Source organism: Neomonachus schauinslandi, chromosome 2 (genome assembly GCF_002201575.2).
Source record: "Neomonachus schauinslandi chromosome 2, ASM220157v2, whole genome shotgun sequence".
Classification (NCBI taxonomy): Eukaryota; Metazoa; Chordata; class Mammalia; order Carnivora; family Phocidae; genus Neomonachus; species Neomonachus schauinslandi.
This window is the reverse complement of record NC_058404.1, coordinates 48,752,510-48,773,219: the sequence shown is the minus strand read 5'-3', so window position 1 is coordinate 48,773,219 and position 20,710 is coordinate 48,752,510. Positions and strand designations below refer to the sequence as shown.

The 20,710-nt window shown below is 47.0% G+C and overlaps 1 protein-coding gene across 3 annotated transcripts in view; it reads right to left on the bottom strand.

The window, feature by feature from the left end:
- Window positions 1-10,721, bottom strand: part of PTK2B (protein tyrosine kinase 2 beta) — a 126,029-nt gene extending 115,308 nt beyond the window's left edge. For 2 of the 3 annotated variants that reach the window (XM_021698914.2, XM_021698915.2), the window contains exon 1: window positions 10,530-10,700. The gene's annotated coding sequence lies outside the window, so the exon portion shown is untranslated. Of the gene's footprint in view, window positions 1-10,529 lie in introns of all 3 variants that reach the window. The other variant, XM_021698913.2, reaches the window with a different exon arrangement.
- Window positions 10,722-20,710: the final 9,989 nt, after the last annotated feature.

Here is a 20,710-nt window from a genome sequence, read left to right as displayed (position 1 = left end):
CAGGGGAGAGAAGAAGGACTGCTGGTGGTATGAGCTTTCTTATGGGGCGAAACAAATGTTTTGCAACTAGGGGCACCTGGGTGGCTCACTGGGCTAAGCGTCTGCCTTCGGCTCAGGTCATGATCTCAGGGTCCTGGGATCGAGCCCCCCCCTGCAATGACGGGCTCCATGCTCAGCGGGGAGTCTGCTTTTCCCTCTCTCTCCCTCTCTCCCTCTCCTTCCCTCTCTCTCTCAAATAAACAAATAAAATCTTTAACAAAATGTTTTGCAATTAGACAGTGGTGTCTGTTGTACAAGTCTGTGAATATACCAAAATCCACCACATTTTAAAAGGATGAATTTTACGGTATGTGAAGTAGGTCTCAAGAAAGCTGCTATTCAAAAATAAATAAATATCTTCTGGATTAAAAAGAAATAGCCAACTCTCTTTAGACTGTAGGGACAATGATAAAGGCTAGAACGTGGATATGGTTCCAGTGGCCAAAGGATGCTGAAGTCAAAGATGGGAGTGGAGCGTTGGATGTTTTGTAACAGGGGGAGTTGGAGAAATGTCGTATTTTAATTTAATGTATTATTTTGTACAGTATGTCACTTGAAACATGTCACTAAATATATTAAATATTACCCGAAAACATTTACATATTCACATCAGCTTTTTTTTTTTTAAACAACCCTCCTTATTGGGAAGCACACATATGGTCAGTTTCAAGCACACATTGTATGTATCAAGTGCCGGCTGTGTGTCTGGCACCAGCTGCGTCCTCAGGAGAGTAACACCGACTCTCGGTATGGACATGGTTCTGACCTCAACAGAGCTTCCAGCCTCGTTCGTTTCAATTAAAATGGAGCTCAATTTTGAAGCAATTTCTATGAAAAGTTTGTAAAACTGATTATAAAACCTTGTGGGTCATTCCTAATATTTCGGAGTGCCATCAGTTCCTCGGAGCTCAGATGCAAATTCTGTACCTCTTCCCCATAATCATGTGCATTTGCACAGAGGGGAAATTTCTTTTTTTTTTTTTAAGATTTTATTTATTTATTTGACAGAGAGAGATATAGCGAGAGAAGGAACACAAGCAGGGGGAGTGGGAGGGGGAGAAGCAGGCTTCCCGCGGAGCAGGGAGCCCGATGGAGAGCTCGATCCCAGGACCCTGGGATCATGACCTGAGCCAAAGGCAGACGCTTAATGACTGAGCCACCCAGGCGCCCTTAGAGGGGAAATTTTTTCATCTTGTCTCAGGCCGTTCATGTATACAGTTCCCTGCCACCCCCACGCACACACATGCCACGCCCCGGGCTGGATTCCTTACTTTGAGATCATTCTATATGGAATCTACTTGAATCTGGACCCATTCTCTAGGCCCCAAAACACATAAACAATCAGGACCTCAAGAACTGGAGGCCTGGAAAGGATCCAAGATGACCTGAGCCCCAGGAGACGCAGGGAGGGCCCCGGGACCACTGTGTAAGAGGGTTGAGGACCCGACAGGCATCTGTCTCCCCATTTTGACCCTGAGAGGGTCTACTTTTACCTGGTTTAATACAGGGCTTTCGCCTGAGATCCATTTTCAAGAAAGCTCTTCACTAGTTAACAAGTCCCCAAACCTCCTTATTGTATGAGCAAATGAGAACCCTGAAACTCAAACAGGCTGACCAGGTGACTCACCCAAGATCATGTGGCAGGACAGTGACGCAGCAGCCAGTGACCAGACCCAGGTCTCCCCGTCCCAGAGCAAGGCTCTCTCTGTCCCTCAGGCCTCTCCCGGGGAGGGAACACAGGTTGGGGGCTAAGGATTTAGCAAACAGGAGCAAGAAGGGTTTTTCTTAGAGAGAAAGAGGGAGAGGACTCAGAGGTACCCTCGGACCAACGGAGGGAGGGCCACTCTGGAGATAAAGGAGCTGATGCGTACTAAGTGTTTTCCAATCTTGGGACTGCAGGATCCAGAAAGCTAAGAGCAGTGACCATGGCAAGCCCTATGCCTGTGCACAGTGAGGTCGAAGTCCAGGGTTCTAAAACCGCCAACCTGTCCCTTGCAAACCTCTCTTCCATATTCCCACGGCAATTTCACCCTCGACCAAGGCTCCCTGCTTTTCCTACACCCTTTCTCCTGTGGTTCAGTCTGGCCTATATGAGCTCAATACGCAGGAGGATAAGGGAGAAGGGAAGGGCAAGGATCCATGGATTAGAGAAACACGGGAGCAGTTTATAAAGAGATTATTGAGCTCCTGCTCTAAGTCCCTGGGCTCTAGGAAACCTCCACATTCAGAAGAAGCTAGGAGCGCATCCTGACCCCTGGGAAGAATGTGGTCCCTGCTGTTACAATTGACTGTCGTCATGCCAGCACAGGGAATGAGGAAGACCCCACCTGGCCCGGTGAGCCAGGCATCGGTGTGCAGGGAAGGAGGGAAACGGAACCTCCCATCCTGGGCATCTGAGGCAGTTAAGAAGGAGAACAAAATGAAGAGCACCTACCTGCCCCAGAATTTCCCACTGGGATGAGCTGATAAATTCTGGCAGATCAGGGGATGCAAAGAAGCCCTGAGGCTGCCGTGGGGGGCAGGGGGAGCAACAGGTTTCCCAGGGGTCATGCATGGAGCCTCTGGGAGGAGTCGGGTTGGGGAAGGTGGACAGGGCTGCGGGCAGGAACACAGGACTTGAGCAAAGGTTTGATGGGGCCCAGACAGCATATCATGCTAGCGAGGGTGAAGGGCTTACTTGGAAAGTGTGGGGGCGGGGCTGGGTTAGAAGGGTAGACAGAGGTCTCATTATGCATGGCACCAAAGAGCAAATTGAAGGAATCGGGATGTGTCTAGAGGCCTGGGAGCTTCCGAGGGAACTGGAAGAAGGGGAGAGGCTCCTAGGTAATATCAGGGGGTATCAGCTAATCAGCTTGGCCTGGGCTAGAATGGAGCCAGGGGGTAAAAGGGAAGACAGGAATGAGAGGCATGAAGAAGAAGTCTGCAGGATTAGTGATAGGTAAGCTATGAGCAGAGAAGAGGAGAAAGGGAAGAGAACTTCAAGCTTTCTGACCTGGGTGTCTAGGAGAATGACAGGTGAGTGAATGGGAGGGTTGCCTGGAGGAAGAGATGGTTTGGTGTGAGAAACTGATGAATTTGGTTTCCGACATGTAGCACTTAAGGTGAATTGCTTGAGTGGAAACGTCTTACAGACTCTTGGAAGTGGGGGGCTGAAGGGAGGAGGGTCTGGCTGGATGCAGAGCCCAGGAGTCATGTGAAGTGATGAGAGTGGAGGTGGGGGCAGCAGATCTAAGTGCGTGTTGCCCCTTGATTCTCCAGGAGGCTGCCGTATAGAGATTGTCATTAGGCTTGGAGACAGGCTAACATTTAGTGCATACCTAGCAAAGATGAAGTCTGCGGGAAAGGGCTTATCTGTAAATCAAGGACCCAGAAGAAGGAGAGGATTAAGGAGAATGGCAAATTATAGCTATAACCTAAACAATTTGATGTTCCCATAAACCCTACATATATTTTTTTTTGAGATTTATTGACTTATTTTAGAGGGAGAGAGAGAGAGCACAAGCGTGAGGGGCAGAGGGAGAGGGAGAGGGAGAGAAAATCTCAAGCATTCTCCACTCAGCGAGGAGCCTGACATGGGGCTTGATCACAACCTGAGCCGAAACCAAGAGTCAGACGCTTAACTGACTATACCACCCAGGTGCCCCAATGCTACATCTTTTCAATTCAACTAAGGACCAGTTTCCACTCAGAGAATGGAGAAGGCCACAGTTGACTAGCAGATATCTCCAGGACCCCCAAATCATCCTGAATTATACAACTTATCCAGACTCTTAAGACATGAACTGTTATAACATGTCCTACCTGCTCCTCCCGAAACGTCAAGCTCTCTTTTCTCAGATCCACTTTACCTGCTACTGCTTAAGTTTGATCAGGCCCCCCTTCACTCCCACCAGCTCTCTGCAGCCTTCAGAATAAAGTCCAAACTCTTCAGCTGCCAGGTTCAAGCCTTATCTTACATTCTGCCCTTTATCTTTATTGTCCTTTGACATCCTTGGCTCCACCCAAAATGACTCATTCAAACTAGGCCTTCCCGCCTCACTGCTTTTATTTACACTCTGCTCTGACCACAAGCACCATCCCAAGTTTCCAAGGTCATCCCCTACCCATCCTTTCGGAGCTTTTTCAAATGCCACTTCCTCCAGGAAGCATTCCTAGACTCCCCCAACAGAAATAACCTCTCCATCCTCTGACATCATCACACTTCATGAGTGCATTTTTTATGGCACTGCAAGTCCCCATCTCGTCTTACAGTTCAGTATCTTTATTTACTACCTCCCGACCAGGCTGTAAACTTACTGAGAAAAGATAAAATCCTTCCCATGTAAAGAAAGACTGACCCCGAGAGTCAAGGAGGTGAAGAGGGGAGAAAGAGTAAACAAATCTCCAGAACAAGTTACAAATGAGAAAACTAAGGCTCTGTGGGGCAATGTCACCCAGCGAGATAGTGACCGAGTCAAAGCTCAGACCCACATCTCTCTAACCCGCCACTCTTCATCTCTCCAGGGAGAGTGCCCGGGGTGCTTTCCGGGGCATTTTCACCTATGTCCGGGATTTCTCTGGAGGATCTTATCAGGGACGCTGTCCTTTTTCTTCATTTTCAAGTGAGAAAGGTGAGGTCTGGAAGAGTCAAGCCCGAAGTCGCACAGTTAGCGAGTGGCGGAATCTACGCTGGGGCCATGTCTTCTGACTCCTGATCCTCTTTCCACTAACCCAGGCTCCCAGCTTGCCTGCGCTGGGGGCTTGGGAACTCAAGCCCAGGACAGCCACTAAGGACTGCCTAGATGGGCATCACTGTACCTCGGTGCCCCATGTCCCTGTAAGTAGTGGAGGGAAGGTAACCAGCTGCTAGTAAGGGCGCCTTCCGAGCGTCAGATCCCTGGGAACCTGCCTGGAGCAGGAACCTGGGGTGGGGAGAGCGGAAACCTACCTAAGAGAGAGGAGCTACGGTCCCACCGCAAATGCACCTGGAGAACGGAGATGTGCTTGAGGCTAGGGAGGAAGTAGGGGGCGGGGCCGACTCCATAACTTAGAAATCAGGAAAATATGTGATGCTCCAGGGGCCAGCACCAGAGGAGGGGCTGTTCTCTTGCAGGTAGGAAATGGATCCCTGTCTCTCCCCATCCCTTAGGAGCAAAGCCTAAACTCAAGGCAGAATTCCCAGCAGGACTTCGAGGAGCCGCCTGGACCCTCGAGTGTCCCATAAGGATGCAGCAGCTGGGGGAGTCTGAGAGAGCCAGGTGGCTGGCAGACCCTCAGAGAGAGAAGGGGCACAGGAAAGGGGGACGGTCAGTCCTATGCCCTCAAAGTTGCTGGGCGAATTGGCCTAACCGAAAGGGAGACAACAATTAAACCCAGTGCCAAGTTCTAAACACTGGGCGCGGGGTGTTCCTGTGAGCCCCCCTGGCTAGTGAGTGATGTGACCAGAATCTTTGCTGCTGGATTTCAAGAGAGAAAAGGCAAGAAGGGCACTGGAGAGGAGGAAAATGTTAGTGAACTTGTAGCTGTGAGATAGAAAAGGGGAAGGATCACCCTTCCGTGGATGTTGGCAGTGGTTGATCTTAGTTCTAATCGCATCGCCCAGCTGCATTATGAAAGCAGCAGTTCCCTTTGTACTGGGGAAAGGGAAGGGCTGGGGGAGGCCTTGGGAACCAGAGGAGCATCCTTTCTGCCGCCCACCCATAGCCTACCTGGAAAACAAATGCTGCATTCCCATCCATCCGCCCATCGTGTCTAGGTAAAAAGGGCATTGGAATTTGCAGCGTCCAGCCTGCTTTCTTAATCAAACTGTCATCATGAGTAATAATTATCCCTTGGGAAACAGCAGAGTGACTCAAAAAGTGGTCCTCTCCCCCACTGCCACCCCCTCGCACAGCTCAGAGCTTTGTTCAGGGTGCCAAGAACCCCAGAAAGTGAAGCCACCAGCTCAGCTCGGGAAGCCTGTCTGCTTAAGTGACCATGCGGACTCCAGTGTCTGATGGGCAGTCACAAAAAGTCTCTTGGGCTCAAGAGCTCATTAGGGCTGGCTGTTCATCAGATGCAGGGCAGGGGGGGTGGGGTGCGGGGCAAGAAGCAAATACTGCTGGAGAAGTGATGCTTGTCAGGGAGACAGCACGCAGGAGGAGGAGCCCCGAGTGCCGCCCTCTGAGGATGGCCTTTTTCCTCAGGGGCTTCCCACCCACTCAGATTAACCCTAAGTGTAAAAATATAACGATAAGGAGAGCCACACTTACTCAACACCAACCATGTGCCTGTTGAAGGACCGAATTTTTGCATTCAGTTGAGGTTATTAGGAAGCTGGTGCACAAGGCCATCTGGGATGGTAAAATATTGAAACAGGCCATGCGGGTTGGTACACGCCTGCTCCCCCGGCCCCCTCAATCACCCCCGTCTTCCGGATGAGGATGAGCAGACCAAGGGACTTGCCTAACGTCAAGTTAGGGAGTCCGGGAGCTGGAGTTGGAACCCTGGCTGACTGACTCCAAGCTTTTGCACTTGACCACCAGACTACCAGCCCTGTGTGTGTGACAGGCCACTGCCCCCATCCCTGCTCCTCCCCCTTTACCCTAGAACCCACACAGAGTCTAAGAGAAAGCCCCAATCACTGAGCCAGCAAGAACTTCTCTTAATTATCATACTTGCAGAGCCCCGAGCATGCCAACTGTCGGGTATCTCCAGCCACCCGTGTGTGACCACCTCAGAGCCCCATCCATCTGGGAGGCCAGGGCCACGCGGTCCAGAGCCCATGACTCCCGGGCAGGGGGAAATGTAGGGGCTGGTAGAGATCTACCACTCGAGGTCTACCCTAGGGTACGCTCCCTCCCTTCCCTTCCTCACCATCAGTGTGCTTGCCTTAGCAGTATTCAGGACACATGGAGCCATTGCCAAAACCACGGAGGGCCACTTGCTAGGAGACATCCTCTTCCCAGGCTTTTCTGACCCATGAGAAATGGGTGTAAGCTGCGGTAGGAAGGTTTTGTCTGACACGGGTAGGGGTCTGTGTCCATGGGGGATATGGATGCAGGGCCCGCTGTGCACCAGCACTCAGTCCCTGAAGATCCTCTGTAAGTTGGACACTGCTGAGTCTGGGATAAATTAGATCCCTCCTGGCTAGAGTTATGGGACGAATAATGTCTTCTGAAAGACCTGCTTGGCCCCAGAACTGCGCCCACATCAACAGTCACTAGCGATGAAATGCTATTTCCTTTGAGACAATAATAGGTTTCCCCCTACCCCTGCCAGGGTTCTAGAGTCAAAGCCACAGAATGCGAGAAGACCCAGTGATACAGAAGTCTTTTTCTGCAGGACCTTGCTGTGCAAAGACACGTGACAAATCTCCAAGAGCCAGCTCATCTGAACATTTCACCAGTGGAACACCCATAACTATCTCATGGCATAGAGTTTCTCGGAACACTGTTTGGCGGATGCTGTTCTAGAGAGTGGGGACAAAACACTCACCACTGGGTACGGGGATGGGGAGTTTCAGCCATTGGAAAGGGACCATTTTTAATTCCACGGTCCCCACAAGGGGAACATAATTTCCATTTCCTCTTTCTCTTAACAAATTCTTAACTCCCTCCGGTTCCCTTTTAGGAGGCCTCTAAATTGCTCTCACAGATTCTCCCATTAAAGTCAAAACATGGTTCACACGGCACCCCTACTTCATCTACTGCTGCAATGAGTCTATTTTTCTAAGAAGGTACTCGTAAAAATGGGAATGATGGCAGTCAAATTTTATAGTGCATATGTTTGTGCCAGACACTGTTCTAGCTGTTTTATGTGGGTTCTCTTGTAATTCATTCACATTTTCCTTCCGTTAATTCTGCCCTGAGCCACCACCACCCCCTGCAACCCCGCACTACCCTCCTCCAAGAGGAGAGCTGGGGATCTCCTCCCCTGGAAACAGGTCACATGCAAAGGGAAGGGTAGAACTGAGAAAAACAATTCAGGCTCTCCCTCTCTGCTTAGGAGCTAACCCACCCTCTCACTAGAAGCAGGACCCCTACCACATTATTTCCCCGGGGACCTCTGAGTGCTCGATAAATATAAACAGAAATCAATGAGCCCCAAGCACTTTGTGGATGCTCCTTTGGTCACCCCTGTGCAGGGGTTACAAAAATTAATATTGCCACTTTTTCTTGACCGCTCACTAGGCAATCTACATACATTATCACAGATCCTCCCAACAACCTGTTATTCCTGAATTCTTTCAGAAAAGAGATTCCAGGGCTCCAAGGAGCTAAGTGGTTTACATGGAGCTTCACAGTGGGCAATTGGCCAAGCGGGGATTTGAATCCAGGTCCAACAGGCTCCAAAGCCCAATCTCTTTCTGAGGCATCACAGTCCTTCAGCTGTGTAGATAAACACGCAGACCAAGAATTTTTTTTTTTTTTATAAAGAAATAACATGGTCAGTCAGTGAAGGAGTCCCAAACTGGAATCCAGGAGGATTGGTTACAAGATAAATATGCCCTGAAGACTGTTCTCCTGGTACCTGGGCACTGCCCATCCTTCACTTCCCAGCACGGGAGCATCTTCACCTTCCTTCTAGAAGAGTGTTGCGAGATAAAATACCGGATATCCAGTTAAATTTGCACTTCACATAAACAATACCTAATGTCTTAGTATAAGTATGTCCCAAATATTGCACAGGCTATACTTATACCTGAAAAATATTCATGGCTTATCTGAAATTCAAATCTGAGTGTCCTGTGTTTTTATTCGCTAAATCTGGCAACCCCACCCTAGAGTCAGAGGCATGCTGGGAAGTCTCCTGCCTGGCTCCAGGTCCCAAGTGTTGCTCCAATGGGAGTTGCCATGGCAGCCTGAGCAGGCCCTTCTGGAGCTGTCTCTACTTACCTACCCCCCCCACCCCAGCTTCACCTCGCCCCTGCACTCTCCATGCTCTAAACATGCTGAGCTACTTTCAGTTTCCTGAATGTGTCATGCTGCTTCTGACCTCAGATCTTAGCGCTTTGCTGTGTTCTGTGCCTGCCTTCTTCCCTCTCTCCCACTCTCTGGCCACTTCCTATTGATCCTTAGGGTCTCCACTTGGAGTTGCTTCTGCCAGGAAGTCTTCCCTGACACCCTGATCCCTGCCCCTTCCCATACTGCAGCACGCAGCATCCGCTGTCCACCGCGCTGCTTGCTCCAGAGAGCGGGGGTGGGTCACAAGCATCCTTGCGTCCCCACACCTGGCACCGACATGTAGCCTCAGGTAGTAAGTCAGCAGATGCTTATTAAATGAATGAACGGATGGATGGAGACTGTCCAGGCAGAGCTCGTCTCTTGAATGTGACTGCTTCCTTCCTCCCTTCTATCCTTACTCACTTTTTCATCTCTTGCCTCCTTTCCCTCCCTCAGAGTTGTGAAAGGCTGAGGCTTAGGTCCACAAGGGCACGTCCTGGCCTGGACTCAGGTGAGGAGAGAGCAGTCAAGGCTCAGAGAGGTCTCCTCGTGCCCCTTAACCTGGTCATGCCATACCCACTGTCCCCGGGGGCTCACGTCTAGCTACAGGTCAGCGGAAACTTCTCCTTGGCTTCCAAATCCTCCTGGCACATGCCCCCTGTGTGTGCAAACTCTGCTCCCCTTCTCCCCTTGGCCCCTTTAAGGGAACCTAATTGGACTGAGCCCCAAGTTTGGGGTGTGGGGAGACGCCAGTGTCAGATGGCTGAGGGTTAGGGCAGGTGGTGGGGCTCGGTGGGCTCAGAACTTCACCCATATGTTCCCTGTTCACCCACCCAAGGCTTTGCCCACGCACAGCCTGACAGCCAGAGAAGGCAGCACAGAACTTAACCCTTTTGTGGAATTTAGAAGGTAGTTTCACAAAGGACCAGTGAGCAGCAATCAGTGTTAATTTTAACCCCCAAACACACACACACACACACACACACACACACACACACACACACACACCCTAGAGTTCTGCCTCTATGCCGCTCAAGGAACCCGGCTTGCTTCCAGTCAGGGCTTGATTTAGAAGATGCCCTCTGGGGGGCAGGAAGTCCATGCCAGAGCAATAGGGTGTGCTAGGAATACGACCAGGGTGGGGGTGCTGAAGGGCATGGGGAGAGGGGAGAGTGGGGAGGGCAGGGAGCAGCTCAGAGGCAGCTCCTGAAGCTGGATTCTGAAAGCCCTGCTCTGTTGCTCTCTGATCTGACCTTTAGAGGCAGGTGGCGATTTTGTGCCTTCTCATCATCGCCCCCAACCTCCCCTCCCAGAATACGTTAAGAGGACAAAGCGGGAGAAACACCCTTCAGTGTCAAAGTAACTCCAAAAATAGAAGCGCTCTGCCCCGGGGGGAAGGCTAGCAAGCTGGGCGTGCAGTGCACCCGCGGCTCTGGCCACTGAGTCCCTTCTGCAAGAACTCCCGCTTCCGTCCAGGTGTCCAGGTACGCATAGTCTCGGAATCACCCCCCCTTCCAACCCCTACCACCCCGGCCAGCCTCCAACTTGTGGCTGGGCGCTCGGCCCGGGTCGCGGGAGGGGACTCACACCGAGAGAAGCACCGACTCCGACGGCTCCTTGGCTGGGCCAGGTGAGGCGCCGGCTGCGCAGCGGCAGGTACAGGTGGGTCTGGGGGCTGCGGCAGGTAGGGGGTTCGCGGCCGCTCCGGAGGCCTCTGCTGAGTAACAGGGCTGACAGGTTTGTGTTTTCCCCTCTCCTCCTCCCAGTTAACCACACCCCTGCTGCTCTCCTCCTCACTTCCTTAAAGGGTGGGGTGTGTTGTCGGTGGTGCTGAGTGTGTGCCGGCTCCAGCCTCTTACCATAAACCCTGAAATAGACGCTGCCACCAATTCCCTGAGCTGCACATGCCCACCTGGGGACCCATCTCCGGAGCCCCAAAGGGGTCTTCGGCCGTGGCCGTGGGCGTGCCCTGTGAGCGGCTGACCCCTCCTAATTCCTCCCACCCCTCCCCTCCTCCTCCCACTCCGCTTGCAGACTTTTGGAGGCCACATTTAAGAGTGTGTTTCCTCTCTAGCCTCCAGGTAGGGTTCAGAGTGGAGATGGTTACCTGGCTCCCATAATCTCAGCATCTGGGCCCCTCCAGGTCTCTCCCTGTCCTAAAGTGGCCCCAACCCCTTGAGGGGGCACTGGAGATCAGGTGAATATCACCAAGGGCTTTGGCAGAACCGATCCAGGTGCTTGTGCTGTGATAGGGCAGGACCAGAGGGCAGCGCAAGAATTGTCACAGAAGCTGGGCAGCCTTTACCCAGCCCCATCTCCATATCAGCTGACTTCACTGCCCAAACAAAGAGGCTGGTTCACCTCTTTACTCAGGCAAGCAGGGCAGTGAAATGCAAGGCAGTGACTCAAGGGCACTTAGAAAACCCTTTTTCCCCTGTTGCTAGAAAAATTCCAGACTTTCCCCCTGAGTAGGAGGAGGTGAACAGGACTTAGCATAAGGTCAGAAAGCTGGTACGTCCTCAATGTCTCCCACATTCCTCTCCAGAGCCCCTGCCCCAAACTTCTTCATTCTGGGTCCTGTGAAGGATTGGGATCTCCCACAGTTCTAGAACATGCTATTCACAGGGTCGTCTCTGAGGATGGCGCCCCCTTGAGTTGTGCTGCCATAGGTGACAGCCCAGCATACATGATGGCCCCCCCCCAATACAACCTCACCCACCAACTCCAAACTCAGCCACCCCAGGAGAACAATAGGAAAATCCAGCATTTGGTGAGCATGGCTAAATGCCATCCAGTGTTGCTAAGAAAGCATTCCTTTGACACGATTTCATTTAATTTCTCCCATTTTCTGAAAAGAAAACCAAGACTTAAGATTCCTTAATTTGTCCAAGGCCACAAAGCTAGAAAGTCAATGTTTCTCAAAGTGTGACCAGAGGACGGATGACTTGTATCTTTTAAAATGCAGATACCTGGATGGCACTTCGGGTTTACTGACAATCAGAATCTCTAATCCTGGGGTCCACCTGCCCAACCAAGGCAACTGACAACCCATTGGATGGGAGCTCATAGCCACAGCTGCAGGAGCTCCCCCTGGTTCATCCCATTCACCCATTCATGCTGTCCCCAGCACCAGGTAACGCTGGCAACTCGCAAAGCAGTCAGAAGGTGTCAGGGGAGACCTTGGCTAGGGCTCGGGGTGATCAGGCAAGTGGGACAGGTCAACTGGAGTTAGCAGGCAAAGTGTGGGGAAGACTAACGGACCAACTGACCGCACCACAAGCAGATTGTCAGAGGGCTTCGGAAAATGGGGGTTCCGTGTTCTTGTGCATGGGAATGAGGAGATGAATGTTGAGCAGTTGAAAGTTAGATACTTGCATTAGCTGTTGAGGGTCTGTGTTGGGCTGGAGGCAGTGGGAACTAAGGAGGAAAACTAATCCAAACAGGTTTAAGGAAAGGTGAGTTTGTGTATGCTGCTGCCCTGTGGCCAAACCCTTAAACTACAATCTAATCGGGCCCTCATTCGAGAAAAGTTTTCAGATTTTCAAAATTTTCAGAGGATGTTGAATTCTTCACAGATATTTCTTTAAAGCTCTGAAACCTAGTTCCTAGCATCGTAGCATAATCGGTTTTATTTATGAAAGAGACCTTGGGAAACTCCCTGGGATGGATACTGTGCCTGTAGGTCTCCCTATGTCCTGTCCAGTATCAGTCATGAAAAGTTAAGGTGACAGGGTCACACATGTCAGCCTGTTACCTCCCTTTTAAAAAAACCTATCAGAAATGCTTCCAGGAGCCTAGAATTCTATGTAAATGGTCTTTTAAAATTCTACCGACATCTCATTGTGTGTTCTAAATTTTAAGATGGTAGCCAACGGAGCAGGTTTAGATGCACACGGGAAGGAGACGGTCAAGAGGGAAGAATGTGACCTTGGCCAGGCGAATCCATTTCTCTGAGTTTGCATTTCCTAATCTAGGAGAGTAGAGGAATAAGAAATACCTCCCCAACCTATTTCACAGGGTACTGTGATGCCCCAATTAACTGATAAGTATGAAAATATGCATACTATGGTGATTATTATGTTATTGTGCTATAACATGCTATGATTTTATTTTTAGAAATAATGGGAATTAGGGGCACCTGGCTGGTTCAGTCGGTAGAACATGCGACTCTTGATCTCAGGATTGTGAGTTCAAGCCCCACGTTGGTTGTGGAGCCTACTTAGAAAGAAAGAAAAGGAAGGAAGGAAGGAAGGAAGGAAAGGAAGGAAGGAAGGAAGGAAGGAAGGAAGGAAGGAAGGAAGGAAGGAAGGAAGGAAGGAAGGAAGGAAAGGAAAAGAAAAAGAAAAAGAAAGAAAATAGGAATTAAATAGGGTAGGTTTAGTGGGGAGTGATTACATAGGTATCTGTTATACAGATACAATCAAGTGTTCACTGTGACTGGAACTTTCATCCATCACCTAATGGGCCTTCACAACAATTCACTGAGGTAAATAACAGTATTCCTCTTTTGTAGAAAGGAGGCTTGGAAAAGGTAAATAATTTGTCCACAGCCACCCAGAGCAGGGCTGAATATAAACCCATTACTGGCATGTAATGATACGTCATCGGAGTCTCTCTATTATGGATAATGGAATGAAATCACATAATGTAAATTTGTTATTAGAATACATTTCATTTTTGGGCGCCTGTGTGGCTCAGTTGGTTAAGCGTCTGACTCTTGATCTCAGCCCAGGTCATGATCTCAGGGTTGTGAGTTCAAGCCCCACACTGGGCTCCGTGCTGGGCATGGAGCCTACTTAAAAAAAAAAAAAAATCAGAATACATTTCATTTTAAAAGAATAGTATGGTTATAAGTGTTCTGAGCAAAAAAAAAATGAACAAAGAAAAAAGTCATGGGCACAAGGATTAAATAACTGAAATCCTTCATCACCAAAGGACACCTACCTCTAATTAAACCAGGCACTACTGGGTTTGCTAAATGAACCACAGTTGGGGCCAACTCCCCCCCAAAATGACAAAAAACTCCCCAAACCTCAAAACCATGCCCTTGACTTCAAAAGGACTCTATTCCATTCATGAAGGCACAGCTGGCTGTCCTCCTTTCTTCCCTTATAATAGAATCCCTGATTTTTAGTTGGTCCTAGGCTGCCCCAAATAAAGACTGCATGTCCCAGTCTCCTTTGCAGGTATGGCCAGTGATTAAGTTCTGGGCAATGGTTGGTGAGTGCTAGTTATGTGTGCACCTTCAGGATCATGCCATCAAGGGAAGGGGCAAGCCTCCACCATTTCCTTTTCCACCTGCACCGAATGATGGAACCCAGAGCCACCATCCTGGTCTGTGGTGTTGAGAAATGAAGTCTGGGTCCCTAGTGCCATCAAGGCACAATGCTAGCCCTAGACATGGTCTGGGCCAACTTGAACTTTTATATGAGAAATTTAAATTTTTCACGTCACTGCATTTGGGGCTTTTCTCTCACCATAGCTTCAAATGTACTTCTAATATACAATCACTCAGCCTATTTTCTTTTGTCTCTAAATTAAGGCAGAACCTCAATTTCCTCATCTATAAAATGGGAATAACTTACTACAGGGTTGTCAGAAGGACTAGAAATAACACATGTAAATTTCCCTGCTAGTGCCATGGCTCATAGCTGGCAATAAACGGAAGGTATTATATCCTGTTGCAACTTTTAAAAATGTGTTCCTGAAATAAAAATAATGGTTACTTTAAAATACTCCATCACTGGGGCGAATGGATGGCTCAGTCGGTTGAGCGTCTGACTCGATTTCAGCTCAGGTCATGATCTCAGGATCGTGGTATCGAGCCCTGTGTTGGGCTCCACGCTGGGTGTGGAGCCTACTATAAAAAAGAGGGGGGAGGATTTACCTAAAATACTCCACCATACCCATTCCCCCAAATGTGGAGGGGAGAAGTGAGACAAAAATAGCAACTTTGATTACTGATGTAAGCTGAATGATGGGTAGGTGGGGGTTAATTATACTGTTCTCTCTCACATTGTGTTTGAAAATGTTCACAGTGAAAAAGTTAAAATAAATGAAATCTTTCCACGGAGGAAAAAAAAAATGGATTCCTGGACGTAATCCAAAGTGAATCTCTTCGGGAAAAATAAAACCATATTAAATCCATTAAGAAATTAATTTGGGGACCCAAGAGGGAGGGCAGCTGGAGAAGTCAGAAGAATGTTTTTATTTTCCTTTTAAAGACAACAGGCAGAGTCTCAGTGCCACAGAGGGAGGGCAATTTCCACAGCTCTGGGCACTGCTGTCTGGCCTTGCGCAGCTCCCCAGGATGGCTGCAGGGCAGTGGGCTGCAGGGTGCTCGTGCAGGGTGCCCGTGTGGAAATGGAGCCTGCCTGCTGCCCTGTCCAGTTCGGTCCAGCTCCATGACTTCTGTGACTTTGGCTTTCTTGGCTCTCAATCCTTCACTCCCACCTGTGAGGGAGCTCGCCGGGTCCCCACAGCCTATGGATAAGCTCTGAAGCAATGGCATGGCCATATGAACCTTGTCTTGCATTACTGACATCTGCAATTCTAACAAATGCGGCTGGCTCTCTGTGCCTAGCCCACACTAGGAAGCATCAAGCGGCATTGAGAGCAGGCTGCTACAGGCAGACTGGCTGTTAGCAGCAAGAAGCGCCTCTAAAAAAGAAAGAAAAAACGAAGTGCCTAGCAAATGCAAGAACGCTTAAAACACAGGCATCTGTGGCCATTTACAGGACAGAGACAAAGAACCCTACATACTGCGCTAACTCCTGAGGGCACCCCTTTATTACCCAGCGCAGCACAGTAATTATTGTCTATTTTGTAAGTCATGAAGGAAAGTTTACATTATGTTCTGCATCCTATATTTTAAGAGGGGAAAAAAAAAATCACACAACATATTTTTTAAAAAGTCTATTCAAAATACTTGCAATAAAGTAATTGGGTGCTGAGAGAGAAATTTCAGGAACATGGAAAATCCATTTAGATTTCATTTTGTCAAGCACCAAGTTGCCTGTCTGTACTGGAGTATTTTACCACCCTACCTCCTTCACAGTGAAGAGCAGCAGTGCGTAACCTTCACGGGGGACATCCAAACAAGGGGCTGAAAGCCTGAATGTCCACAGAGGCAAGGCGGGGGACGTGAGGGAAGCTAGCTGCATAGGGTCTGTGGCAAACTGGAGAACAAATGTCCCTCATTTCAGGGAGCACCTGCTATTCAGCTCAAAAGTCTACTGCCCTGCAGAAGAGGAAGCTTAATGTAGCAATGCAGCAGAGCTTTCTTTTTCTAAAAGCAAAGACAGACAATGAATTATCCAAAAAGGAAATTAAGACAATAACTCCATTTGCAATAGTATCCAAAAGAATAAAATACTTAGGGATGAACTTCATGAAGGAGGCGGAAGACTGTAAAACATGGCTGAAGGAAATCACAGGACATAAATAATGGAATGGAAAGATAGCCTGTGTTCATGGATTGGAATACTCAGTACGGTTGTTAAGATGTCCATACTACCCAGAGTGGTCTACAGGTTTAATGCAATCTCTATAAAAATCCCAACAACATTTAATGCAAAAAAAAAAAAAAAAATCCATCCTAAAATTCGTATGGAATCTTAAGGGACCCTGATGGCCAAATAATCTTTATAAAGAACAGAGTTGGAGGTCTCACACTTCTAGATTTCAAAACTTATTACAAAGCTACAGTAATGAAAAAATGTGGTACTGACAGAAAGACAGACATATAGACCAATGGAATAGAATAGATAGCCCCAAAATACACTCTTGTATATGTGGTCGAATGATCTTCAACAACGGTGCCAAGGCTATTCAATGCAGGAAAGGACAGTCTCTTCAACAAATGGTGTCAGGAAAACTGGCTATTCACATGCAAAAGAGTGAAATTGGACCCCTCCCTTACACCATATGTAAAAATTCATTCAAAATGGAGGGGCTCCTCGGTGACTCAGTCGGTTAAGGGTCCAACTCTTGGTTTTGGCTCAGGTCATGATCCCGGGGTCCTGGGAGCATTGGGCTCTCTGCTCAGAGGGTGCTTACCCTCTCTCTCTCTCCCTCTGCCCCTCCCCTCGCTTGTGCACTCTCTCTCAAATAAATAAATCTTAAAAAAATTAATTCAAAATAGATTGCAAACCTACTCGTAAGATCTAAAACTATAAAACCTTAGGAAAAAAATAGGGAAAAGCTTCATGACATTGGATTTGACAATGGTTTCTTGGCTATGTCATCAAAAGGCAACAAAAATAGCTATAGATCAATTGGACTACATCAAAATAAATAATTTCTATGCATCGAAATCGACAAAGTGAAAATGCAACCTACAGAAGGGGAGGAAGTATCTGCGAGTTATATATCTGATAAGGGGTTAAAATCCAGAAGATAGAAAGAACTCATACAACTCAACAACAGAAAATTACCTAATTTAAAAATCTGCAAAGGACTTGAATCAACATTTCTCCAAAGATGATATCCAAATGGCCAACAAGCATATAGAAAGATGTTCAAGACCACTAATGATTAGGGAAATGTAAATAAAAACCACAAGGAGATATCACATCACACCCAATAGGATGCCTACAATGCAAAGAAAAGAACAGAACAAGTGGAGGCCAGGATGTGAAGAAATTGGAACCCGTGTGGCACTATTGGTAGGGACATAAAATGGTGCAGCTACTATGTAAGACAGTATGGCAGTTCTTCAAAAAAAGTAAAAGTAGAATTACCATTATGATCCAGAGTCCACTTCTGGGCATATATCCAAATGAACTGAAAGCAGAGCCTCGAAGAGATGTTTATGCACCCATGTTCATAGCAGCATTATTCACAAGAGCCAAAAGTGGGAGCAACCCCAGTGTCCATCGATGGATGAGTGGATAAACACAAATGTGTTCTACCCATACAATGGAATATTATTCAGCTTTAAAGGAGGAAGGAAACGCTAACACAGGCTACAACATGGATGAACTCTGAGGACATTATACTAAGTGAAATAACCCAGCACAAAAAGACAAATACTGTATGATTCCACTTATATGAGGTACCTAGAATAATCAAATTCATAGAGACAGGAAGTAGACTGGTGATTGCCAGGCGTTGGGGGAAGGAGGGAAAAAGATTTAATAGGTAAAGAGTTTCAGTTTTGCAAGATGGAAAGTTCTGAGTATTGGTTGCACAACAATGGGAATATACTTAACATTACTGAACTGTACACTTAGAAATGCTTAGGATGGTAAATTTTATGTTTATTTTAGCACAATTAATTTTAAAGAAATCTTGACTTTTTATGTAAAATCTCCTAATTTGCAAATGTTGGCAACTGTCCTGAACCTATAGTTGCCTACCTAATGGCAATTTCCCTCTCTTTCTTAATAAATAGCCAAGTCCCAAATGTATCTCAGTGACCATCTCTCTACTTCCATGACTCAGGTAAATCCTGACTGGTTCAAGTCAATCATAGTGGTCTTATTCCTCTTGCCAGTGATGCATTTAGAGGTGAGTGTGTGACCCAGTTCTGACCAATGAGGTGTGAGGAGAAGTCTTCTGGAGGGTTTTAGAAAAGGTTTCTTAGCTCTGAAAATGAGACATAGTAGAGGGAAATGGCCCTATTCCATTTATGGACATTGGCTGATATCAGGGTAAGATGCCTGGAGCTGTTGCAGTAATTTTCCAACCAAAAGGAAGCCATAGGCAGACCTGCAAGATGGAAAGAATCTGGGGTCTCAGTGTCTTTGGGTTGGACATAGCCTTCTTGCCTCTAGACTTCTGGTGATATGAGATAATCCATCTGCTTACTGTTTAATCATTTTGAGTTGCATTTTAAAGGTGGAGGCTTACCAAATGTCCATTGACTGATGAATGGATAAAGAAGTTGTGGGATATATTATGTATAAAATATACTTAACATGTTTTTATATATATATATATATATATATATATATATAATGGAATATTACTCAGCCATAAAAAAGAATGAAAGCTTGCCATTTGCAATGACATGGATGGAGCTAGAGTGTATCATGCTAAGCAAAATAAATCAATCAGAAAAGGACAAATACCACATACCATATGATCACTCACATGTGGAATTTAAGAAACGAAACAAGTGAACATAGGGGGGGCAAAAATGAGGCAGGCAGCCATAGAACAGACTCTTAACTAGAGAGAACAAACTGAGGGTTGCTGGAGGAGAAGTGGGGGGCGGGGATGAGCTAAATGGGTGACGGGCATTAAGGAGGGCACTTGTGATGAGCACTGGGTGTTATATGTAAGTGATGAATCACTAAATTCTACCCCTGAAAATAATATTACACTGTATGTTAACTGGAATTTAAATAAAAACTTGAAACAAAAACAAAAAAATAAAAAATAAAAGTTGAAGTTTAGAAGATCATAAATTATATATTATACAGAGGGGAAAAAAACATGTGGATCAAATAAAAGAAGTCTTCAACCAATCTGACCCAGAGGCAGGCAATTCACTACCCTAGGTTTATCCCTAACCAGTTACATTAACACTACTTCTTATGGAAGTTCTCCCTGCATTATTCAAACTAAATCAGAGCCCCTACCCTCCTTTTTTCTCCATGGTTCAGGCTCCAGAGAAGGCCCATCATCTCTATGTCCCACATCAAGCATTGGACTATAGTGATCTCCTTTAAGACTTCCATGGTATTTCTGTTGAATAAGCTCAATCATGTTTGCATCTCTGGTTGCCTATTTCTAGAAGTTGCTCTTGCAATTGCCAGCTCTGCAACTGTTGGACTCAGCAGCCATCCTACAGAACATTATCCCTTTATTAGTCTTTGATATGAAATCTGATTTTCATATATTAACGGAGCTTCCCCAGCTTTGACTCCTGTTAGCTTATCTTTTTCTATCCTTTTTACTTATTTGTATGCTTATATTTAAAGTGGGTTCCTTTTAGGCAGCATACAGTTGGGTCTTACTTTTCTTTTAAAATCTAATCTTGTTAATCTAATCTCTGCCTTTTATTTGCAGGAGTCACTTTCTAGTCTAGAAAAGAAAAAAAAAAAAAGAATTCACCCATCTTTCTGCACCTAGGAATTTTTTTCTCTAACACAACATTTGAAAAATAGTTGTCATTCCTTACATACACTTTCATGGGTATAGCAGGGGTTTGGAAAGTGGCAGTGCTTGGCAAGAATGCCTGGGGTCTGGGATGGGGCAAGTCAGAGACAGCAAGAACTGCCAGTGGACTTTTGCATTAGTTCGGTAGGTATAACAGAGAGGCTGAACTTCAAGGTCCTCTGGAAAAGTTCTTCAGAAGTTGGTGACAGACTGTTTATAGTCACCAAGATTTCTCTTTTCTGGTCTCTGGGTAAGTATTAGTCACCCTCTTTACTGAAATTATGCAAAGCATAAGAAAGTTCAGAGTGTTTGAGCTGCTGCTGAGAACTTGGAGCATTTAGTTGGATCTTTCCTTTTATGGTTGAGGAAAAGGAAGTCAGAAAAGTGCCCTGGGTCATGCCTTTGGCTAGTGGTGGGCCTTGGAATAGAACCAAGTCCTTTCTGGATTTCCCGAAAGCCTGGAGAACTTTATTGGTTGAACGGTAACTTTTGTATTCTGCTTAAAGAAAATAAGATCTATTTAATTTCTATTCTTCACCCCCGTTTTGATTTGTGGCCCCACTCAGAGTCTGAGAAAAACAATGACAAAACAAACAGGGAAAAGCCTGTAAGAACAGTATGAAATACACAGATAGCAAAACAGACAGACTGACAGAGCACTG